At 51.3% G+C, this 9,761-nt stretch overlaps 1 long non-coding RNA gene across 1 annotated transcript; it reads right to left on the bottom strand.

Moving 5' to 3' along the window:
• Positions 1-1,154: 1,154 nt before the first annotated feature.
• On the bottom strand, positions 1,155-4,502 carry LOC121018253 (uncharacterized). The gene is made up of 2 exons (XR_005785106.1): positions 4,421-4,502; positions 1,155-1,943 (listed from the first exon to the last, which is right to left on the bottom strand). It is a non-coding gene; the product is annotated as an uncharacterized LOC121018253 (long non-coding RNA).
• Positions 4,503-9,761: the final 5,259 nt, after the last annotated feature.

The raw sequence follows: 9,761 nt of genomic DNA, 5'->3' as shown, positions 1-9,761 counted from the left end.
GGCCAAGGTCAGGCTCTAGATCGGACTGCCTGGTGAGTAGCGGACATCCGGCTCGTTCCCGGCTCTACGGACCCTTGGATCACCCTCGACGTTTGGAGAACTTCCAGTCCCGCGTGCTCTGTGTCTCCCGGGGGAAAACCCAGAACTCTCTTTTCCCCTCTTTGCAACCAGGGAGCTGGCAGGTGAGCTGGGCTCTGCCGGCCAAACCCACCGGCAGGACCCCTGGGGCAGAAGCGGTAACCACGCTGGGGCCAGCAGCAGGGGGCTGGAGCCGAAAGGCAAGTTCTCAGCCACGGTGTAACCAGCAGGGTGTGCCTGGCGGTGGCATCAGCTACGGAGGTGGCTTTCTCGCCAGGCTGAGCTCCGGGGCGTGGTTTTGGAAGCACGACCCCAAACTGCTTCTGGTCACGCTTTGGATGAGCATCTTTTCCGCTCAAACATCCAGAACCAGCTTCTGGTGCTGTTGCAGCTAAGAGCCCGCTGAACACAGCTGTGCCACTTCCTGGCTGTGTGTCCTTAGAGACGCGAATCAACCATTCTGTGCCTCCGATCCCCCCGCTCTAGAAAATAAACGCTAACACGAGCTGCCCTATAGTCTTGTTACTAAGATCCAATGAGACACGCCGCGCGTTCCCCGGCACGCGTCTTCAGCCCGCCGTCAAGATTAGCTATTATTTTCACTAAATCTGAGAAAGATGAGGAGAATACCTTTGTTCCATAAAGAGGCACAGAGGACCGAAGCGACTTATCCGGAGGCCCCAAAGTGAGCAAGGGAGGAGGTCTCTGGCCTCCCAAACCCAGAGGCTTGCCTTTCTCCTGCAGAAGCGAGTACATGTGTACGTGTGTGTGTGCGTGTGTGCACGTTCTTTATTGCATAAAGCCACCGTATTATGTGGGCTGTCAGATATCCTATTAAAAAGCAAAGTGGAGAAAACAGTGAGCAGTCTTCCTTTGCCTGTGCTTCCACTGATTACAAAATTAAATTAAGCTTTGTGGCTTGCTGGGGCTGTTTGATGGGGATACAATGAATTGCTCTTTGCCTCCTCGCAAGAAGTCCCAGAGAACAGTGCTGTGGGAGCTCGGCCCAAGACACTATTTCTTCCTTCCAATGCCCAGGGGGCAGAGCCTTCCTCTCTCCAGAAATGTTAAGCCCCTGAACCAGACTGCCTTTTTATTAGGTTAATAAAACACCAGGCCCATCAAGTCTCGGGCTCGTAAAGGTCAGTGAGTCACGTCTGAGTGCAGGGGAGAGCTAGTAGGGCAGCGGCCTGCTCCCCGGGGCTGCTGGGAGGGAGGAAGCCCTCCCCCCGGGCCAGCGCTGACGCGGGTGCCGGGACAAAAGACGCAGCCACGATGGCAAGATGGACGGAGATCCTCGTGCGCCATTCGGGTTTCGTGGGCGGCAGCTGAGCCGGGTCCCCGGGGAAGGGTCAGGCCCAGGAGGTGGCTGACAAAGTCAGAGCCGGCAGGAGCAGGGGAGACAGGCAGGCAGACGGGCAGGGGCATGACAGACACCAGGGCAGCGGCACTCAGAGACTTTGTTGTTGCGCAGCTTGGTGGACAGAAGCAGGATCTGGGAGTCGCGGGGGGCTGGGTCCGGATCCTGCCGGTCCATCGACTTCCGCTCACCTTTAGGTTTCGGGTCCCTGCTGCGGTGTCACACGCCACCCCAAAACTTAGTGGCTTAAAACTGCCACGCCCATTTGTCTCTCAAAGGTCTGTGAGCCGCCCGGGCTCTGCGGAGCGGTTCTCTGGCCCCACGCGGTGTCGGTTGGGCTGCGGTCCCCCGAGGCAGCTCCAAGTTCGGCGAGCACGGTTACCTGAAACGCCCCTCCCACGTACCTCTCCCCGTAGCTCGGGCTGAGTGTCAGTGGCAGAAACAGAAGCTGCACGCGTTGGAGGGCCCCGTCTTCGAAATGCCCCCGCATCCCTTCTGCTGCATTCTGTTGGTCAAAATAGGGCAAGGGCCAGAACTGAGGGGACAGGAAATAGACTTTGCCTATCTAGGAGAAGAGCAAGAAGGAACTAGAGGCTGTCTTTAATCCTCATGCTGCTCAACACCTAGCTCACTGGGCTCCAGCCTCACCCGCCTCCCTCCCTCAGTTCCCCCACCATGCCAAGCTCTTCCTACCTCAGGGCCTTTGCACATGCTGTTCGCTCTACCCGGAGTTAGCCACGCTTTGTCTGACTGGCTCTTTCTCCTTCCTCAGATGTCAGCAAGAATGACTTTCTCATTTAGTCAGTCAGCAAATACTTACTGTGTGCCTACTAGGCGTGAGGGCCAGTCTAGGCCCTGTTAAGAATAGATCCTGTGTTACTCTCCACTTTAGCAACCTCTCTCACTCCTCGCTTTAATCAAAGCCTATAGTTACCTGGTTTCTTTTGTTTTTTTCCTGCTCCTTATCTAGATCTTCCACTAGAACGAGGGCAGATCTATCTGGCTCTCTGTGGTTTCCCTTAGCACAGGGCCCAACGCAGAGTAAGCACTCGACAAAACATGCGCTCAGTGAATGAATGCTACCTACAGAGGCACGTGGCCTTGGTCAAGTGGCTTGCACGTGACTTGGTCCCAGGTTCAAGGCCCTGGTGATGTAGGGCAGACATAAGGGTGATGTCTTTGGCAGCTGTGAGACTTGGCTTCACCACGACGTGCTGTGTGACCTCTGGAAAGTCGCTTCCCCTCTCTGGGCCTCAGCTTTCAGAAGAAAACCACAACTACTGCCCTTCCGATTTTCCGGGGCAGCTAGGAGTCAAGGCAACACTATGACACAGCACCGCAGGCACCCAGTGCTGCGTGACCTTGGCTGTCAGAGGCTGGCGGGGATGCTGCGCTTGGGAGGCGGGGTCGGGGCCCCGCTCTTCCTTCGGCAAGGCTAGCTCCGGGGTGGGAGGCGCGAGCGGGCACTCCCCACCAGGGTCTGCGCCCGCCTCCCAGGCCCCCTGTTGGTCCTCAGAGCTGACAGCGATGTTTGCGCGCCCAGAGGGGTGAGATACTCTGCCTGAGAATCCTCGTCCCTTCTTCCAGCCTGCCCAGCCGGGACTTGGCTCTCCTCCTTGGCGGGCACGCCAGCCTTAGGCGCTAAGGCCGCTTACCTCCTCCACCCGCGTGTGTAAATGTTAAGTGCCGCCGAGGGCAAACACGTTCAGGAAGCCCCGGCTGCCTTTTCATTTACCTTCCCCTCCGGGTGGGCAGAGATCCGACAGCCCAGGAGATGGGATGCTAATTTCAGCCCTGGTCTGCACAAGATAGCAATGCCCCCGTGGCCTGCAGAGGAGGAGCGGGGACAGAGCCGGTGCTCTGGGGAGCAGAAGGAACCCCGCCTAGGAGGACTAGGCTTGGGGCATGCACCTCAATCCAGGGACCCTTTCCCAAGCCCTACAAAGACATCTACAAGAGACGTGTCCTCCTCTTGTTGGGATGAGCGCTGGGTGTTGAATGGAAACCAGTTTGACAATAAATTCTATTTAAAAAAAAAAGAGAGAGAGAGAGAGAGAAGTGTCCTCCTGTGGGCCGTGACAGTTTCTCTTGAGTACGGTCCTCACACGTTTACACACGTTATGTCAGCCGACCCTCCCCACCATCCTTTGGGGTTGTCACACACCTGGGCTGACGGGGACACCGAGGCCCCTGTGCCCAAGGGCTGGAAGACAGCAGTGACTCTTCCTCCAGTGCTCTTCGCCCCACACCACATGCACGGATGCAAGAGGCAGTACAGGCAGAAAAAATATGGCTAGGGAGAGAGATTAAAAAAAAAAATTTTAATGTTTATTTATTTTTGAGAGAGAGAGACAGGGACAGAGTGCAAGCCGGGGAGGGGCAGACAGAGAGAGGGAGACACAGAATCTGAAGCAGGCTCCAGGCTCTGAGCTGTCAGCACAGAGCCCGATGCGGGGCTCGAACTCACTAGCTGCAAGATCATGACCTGAGCCAAAGTCGAGGCTTAACCGACTGAGCCACCCAGGCGCCCCTAGGGAGAGAGATTTTAGATAAATGCCTCATAGCTGACTATTTGGGTGAACCAGGCGGCCCGGGAAATGAACATTCTAGAACGCCCCTCTGGAGCTGGGAGTCCGGGGAAACACATTCAGGAAGCGAGGACAAGGTGGCATAATGCACGGGAGAGCGTCTTATAGCCTGTAAGGGCCTCACACAGGAAGGTGTGTTATTCTTAAGACCAGTAAGTTCTCCGCAAACAGCACTTCAAAGGTCAGCGTGGGAAGGGAATTCTTTCTGAATCCTTGCCGCCCATGACTCTGTGCCTGTGGGTCTCCGTCCGTCCCCGCATGTGCGCATCTTTCCCACGTGTCTGTGCCCCTCTCTCTGGCGGCCCTCGTCTCTTGCCTCCTCCATCTGTCTGACTCCCCTCCGATCTGTCCTGTCTGCTCTCTGTCTGTCCTTCCTCTCCCCCAGGCCCCTCACCATTTCTCCTGCCAGATGCTGTTTCCGAGTCCGCACACAGGTTTCTCCTGTCCCGAGTGATTTATGGGCCTGGCTCAGCCCGGGAAACGCTGAGTGGAGTCTGGGCTGATCCAGGAGCGGGTCCCTGGGAAGCAAGCTCCGCCCTCGGTCCCCAGGCAACTGTGCTCTGTTGTCGCTGCTTTCTCCTGGCGGTCGGGCCCCCCACTGCTGGTCCTCCAAGACCAAGACCGATGGCCAGGCTTGGAGCGGCCCCCTCCCTGGAGGTCCCTGCTCTGTCTCTCTGAGCCACAGCTGTACCTCTGCCTCTGCCTCTATGGGTCTCTGCTCCCAGTGTAGTTTCTGTCCGTCTCGGTCACTGAGTGTCTCTCTCTCCGGAAGCCCAGCCCCATCTCTGAGCTGCCACCTCCCCTCTCCCCCACCCACCTGCCTCTCTGTCTGTGCCTCTCGTCGCTACCTCTGTTCCTGTCCTCCCCGACTCATCATGCAGCACCTAAGTGTCGCCAAGGGTGGCAAAGACAACCTGCGAGCGTGCTCTCTAAGGCAGATTACCCTCAGACAGCTCGGGACCTAATCTGGGACCTTGGGCCACGCTGCCCCCACCCCTGCCCCGCCTTGTGTTTCATGTCACATCGAGGAAGTTTCCTGAACTCCCGGTGACACGGCTGTCAGGGCCTGACTTACCAGGAGAGCATGAATAATTAAAAGCTGTAGCTGAAGCTTGTTCCCATTTAAACTGTATTAGTGTTGCCAACTGTCCTGACCCATTTAATATTCATGCCATTCTTGGCTCTTTTAAAGAGACGGGAGTTTGCTACCTGATTTAAATTGTGCCTGTCAGTTTCGATTAAAGATCAGGTTGACCACAGTTGCAGGGAAATTAAATGAACATTCTCTTAAGCAATATCATAGAATTTAATGTAGCAATTAATACCTATTGCGATGTGCTGCCCCCGTGAGCTGCTTGGAGTATAATCCGGGGCTCTTGGGGGTGAGGCCGGTGGTGGCCCCAAATCTTGATTGTCCGCAAATGGGGCCCCAGGAGGGTCTGGCCATTGGTGGGCCTCTTCCCCGAGAAGCAGAAAGTACAGATAAGAGCTGTTGCTCTTTAGGGCTCGGGACTGATCATGCAGCCTTTTGTCCGGTTCACATTTGGGGAAACTGAGGCATGGGGCATCAGAAGTTTTTTCGAGGCCGGTTTCGATTTGGAACCGAGGTGGCGCCCAGGACGGAGGGAGGACCAGCCCCTGGGGACCGGAAGTGCCCAGGCGGCATTCAGGAGCTGCGCACAGTCGAGGGAGACACGGAGGAAGACAGGCAAGGCTTTCAGACAGAAGGGCTGAGCGGGTCTCTGAGCACCTGCAGAAACAGAGCTCGTTCACAGCTGAGGGGTTCCACGGTGTGGGCCGCCTCTGAATAATAGCACCTGCCTCCAGGGGGACCTGAGTTTGTGCACAACCTGTCGGCTGGGTCTGCCACGGGCCTGGCAAGGGGTGTGGTGTATGAACGGGTACTGTGCCTGCCAGACAAACCTTGGTTTCCTCTTCCGGGACACGGGGAAGTAGAAACTGCTCCCGAAAGGGCCTGTGCGGGATTAAGTGCGCTGATTGTGGCAAACCACAGGCTGAGGAAAGGCCGTGCCACCCCACGGTCAGAGACACGGGCTCAGGAGCCTGCGGGGTGGATGTGAATCCCCGCCCCGCCACTTAGATAGAAGGTGCACGTCCTCGGGCAAGCTGACCTCCCTGACTCGGTTTCTCCAGCGACAAAATGCACATAGTAATAGTACTTTATCTCATAGGCTTTTCATGGAGATCGGATATGTTAGCGCGGGTCATGTTCAGAGTGGGTCCTGCTCCAATGGGTCACATGAATACTTACTGTTATTAATGTGGTAGAAAGGACGCAACAGACCAAAAGATGGGGATTTCTTCTTACTCCAACGTGAAGTTGCTTGTGTGACACTACACAAGAGAAAGGTGTTGCTTTATTGTCCCTTTTCTCTCTTTGTATTTCATCTGATTCCAATAAGAGCACGTATCATATATATGTGTGTGTATGCATGTATAATACTTACGCGTGGGTATAGTATGTATTTCTAAGTGTGTGTATAATATATAATATATATAATAATATAATAATATAATAATATAATATATAATATATAATAATATAATATAATATATAATATATAACATATAATTATATATATAAAGTGTGTGTAATATATAATATACATAATAATATAATATAATATATAATATATAATAATATAATATATATTATAATATAAATAATATTATAATATAATAATATAATATATATAATAATATAATATATTATAATATATAATAATATAATATATATTATAATAATATAATATATAATATATAATAATGTATAATTATATATAAAGTGTGTGTAAAATATATAATATATATATAAATGTGTATAATATATGCATGTATATGTGCATATAATATAAATGTATAATATAAATGTGGATATATATGTACATTTAATATATATTTGTGTCTATTATATATGTGTGTATATGTGTGTATTGGGTATATAGGTGTATTATATATGTGTGTATTATATATGTGTATATTATATATGTGTATAATATATATGTGTGTATAATATATGTGTGTGTCTAACATATATACGATAAGATAATAAAATGAATACCAATGTTTCCACCCCAACCTAAGAACTAGAACATTCCCAAACCACTGAAATTCTGCCAGGGATAACTAGTTGACTTTTATGCCGATCATTCCTTTGTTTTCTTTAACAACATAAAGTCTGGGGGGTTTCTTTGCTTGTTTTTGGTAAACAAAAAAAGTATTTATTTTGCAACTTTTCCGCTCCACCTTATTTTTTAAGATTCCTTCAAGCAGGGGCCCCTGGGTGGCTCAGTCGGTTCAGCGTCCGACTTCAGCTCAGGTCATGATCTCGAGGTTTGTGAGTTCAAGCCCCGCGTCAGGCTCTGTGCTGACAGCTCAGAGCCTGGAGCCTGCTTTGGATTCTGTGTCTCTTTCTCTCTCTGCCCCTCCCCCACTCATGCTCTGTCTCTCTCTCTCTCTCTGTCAAAAATAAATAAACATTAAAAAAAGTAAAAAAAAAAAGATTCCGTCAAGCTGTTTGCACAGCTGTAGTTCATTCATGTTCAGGGCTGCATCATGTTCCACAGTGTGGCTGTAACATACCTCATCTATCCACTTTTTGGCTTCATGGTCACTGCTGCTCTGAGCGTTCCTGGCCATGTCTCCAGGTGCACATGGCAAGTGTTGCTCTAAGGTGTGAACTCGGAAGGGAATCCCTTGGCCGGGGGTTGCTGGGAAGACAGTCTTATTTTGTATGACTTTATCTAATCTCCAATGTATCTGAAATCACAGGGAAATCAGACTAGGTCAGTCCCGGTCCCGCCAGAGGAGGAGGAAGATGGGAAATAATGACCTCTGGGCTCCGGGATTCCATCGAACCGGGGCCAACCCTTTTGCTTCTGCCCTATTTGTCCCCCTTTTCACACCCGAGCGCTGCACAGAGCTCCCCAGGACACAAGCTCCGTCGGCGGTAGGGGTGAAACAAAGTGGGTCCAGGTGCTGCTGGTGACTACCAGGAGCTGGGGGACAACATTTGTCCTTCTTACTTCTTAGCATCGGAGACAGAAAAAGAAGCAGCATTAGTGGAGAAATGGAAGACTTATTGATACCTTACGAGAGAGCTCAGGTCAATATACGGCTCAGCTTCCGCATCTGTTAAATGGGATAATAATGTCTGCCTCATAGATTTTTGTGAGGGTTGAATGAGTTAATATAGCACAGTGTTTAGAACAGTGCCTGGCACGAGGTAAGCACCCAATAAATACTAGCTACTATATTATTACACATCCAGGTACACAAACACACATCTATGCACAAATAATGGAGGCACACGCGCACACAAATTAATATTGTCCCTTTGTTCGCTCATTTATCTTTCTAACAACCCTGTGATAGAGGGGTTAATTTTCCCATTTTGCACATATGGAAACAGAGGCCACAAGTCAGTACTTGACAATTCAAATTGAAGCCTCCCCGTCCTCAAAATGCAGGCTCGTAATCTCCATGCCCTTCACGCTCTCTGTCCTTCCTCCTGTAAGTGCACCTGGTCATCACAAATATCATCCAATTCATTTGACATTTGACAACTTTCCCCATACACGGGGTAAGTACTGGGGCTGTGAAAAATATGTCCCGGACCCATAGTAACTATGGAAGGCAGCTATTATTTTATCCCCACTCGGCAGGTAGGCAACTGCTGAGCTGAAACGGCTCGCACCCCACTTACCCCCTCCGTAAGTGGCAGAGCTGGGACTCAAATCACCCTGTGCTCTGGAGCCCATGTGGTCAGCCTTCACACCTTGGAAAATGGGGGACAGTTAAGAGTCAACATATACAGCAGGTATGTGCCTCCCTGCCCCACCCAACCCCACGCTGGAGATGGATGGTGAGGGGATGTTGAGGCACGATGGGAATCCTCCTGGGATGACCTCAAGGGCATCACCTAACTCATTATGTTGGCTCCCGCCGACCCAGTGGCTGGGAAAGTGGAAGGGTGGTATTTAGACAGGACATTGTTTAGGTGCTTCCAGAGAGGTTCCGGAAGCAGGTGCCCTTTTTGGTCTGGGCAGGACATCTCCCAGGTGAGTGTGCAGTGATGATTGGGAGAGTCTCAGGCCACATGTCTCAGGCTGAGTGAGACCCTTTAAAATCCCCCTTTCCCAACTCCCTGGGGCTGATTCCAGGGCCACAAGTGGTCTTCAGACAGAAATTCAATTTCTTTCATTTACACGTGTCCATGGAAAAGACAGTCCCGGCCAGGTGACCGAAGGATTCCACTCTGCTCGACAGTATAATTTCTCACCATCAGGCGGTAAGTTTGAGTGTGGTTGAGCAGTGAGTGATTCTGAAACTTCAGGGAGAATACGAATCACTAGACAGCTTGCTGAAGGTGTGAACTCTTAGGCTCCTCCCAGGATCTGTGGTTCCAGGTCCCCTGGGGTGGAGCCAAGGACGTGTACTTCTAGCCATCTTCTTGGGGGACTCTAACGCTGGCGGTCCCAGGCCACACTGGGAGAAACCCTACGTGTTAACCTTCTGTAATCAGTCTCGGTTAGGCTCCGCTGCATTAATAAACATTAATCTGATGTCTTCGTAGCTTAACACAACAAAAGTTGGTTTTTGCTTGTATCTCAGTCGGAAGTGGGTGGGACAGCAACCCTTGAAGCTTTCCTCACAGTGAAGGTCGCAGGCTCCAGGCACCTTCTGTCTTGCCGTGGTACCGTCCCCAACACGTG

The sequence above is a fragment of the Herpailurus yagouaroundi genome, unplaced genomic scaffold (genome assembly GCF_014898765.1).
Source record: "Herpailurus yagouaroundi ecotype Mexico unplaced genomic scaffold, PumYag 77, whole genome shotgun sequence".
NCBI classification, from domain to species: domain Eukaryota; kingdom Metazoa; phylum Chordata; class Mammalia; order Carnivora; family Felidae; genus Herpailurus; species Herpailurus yagouaroundi.
Note: the sequence above shows the minus strand (reverse complement) of the source record. Positions and strands in the feature narration are given on the sequence as shown.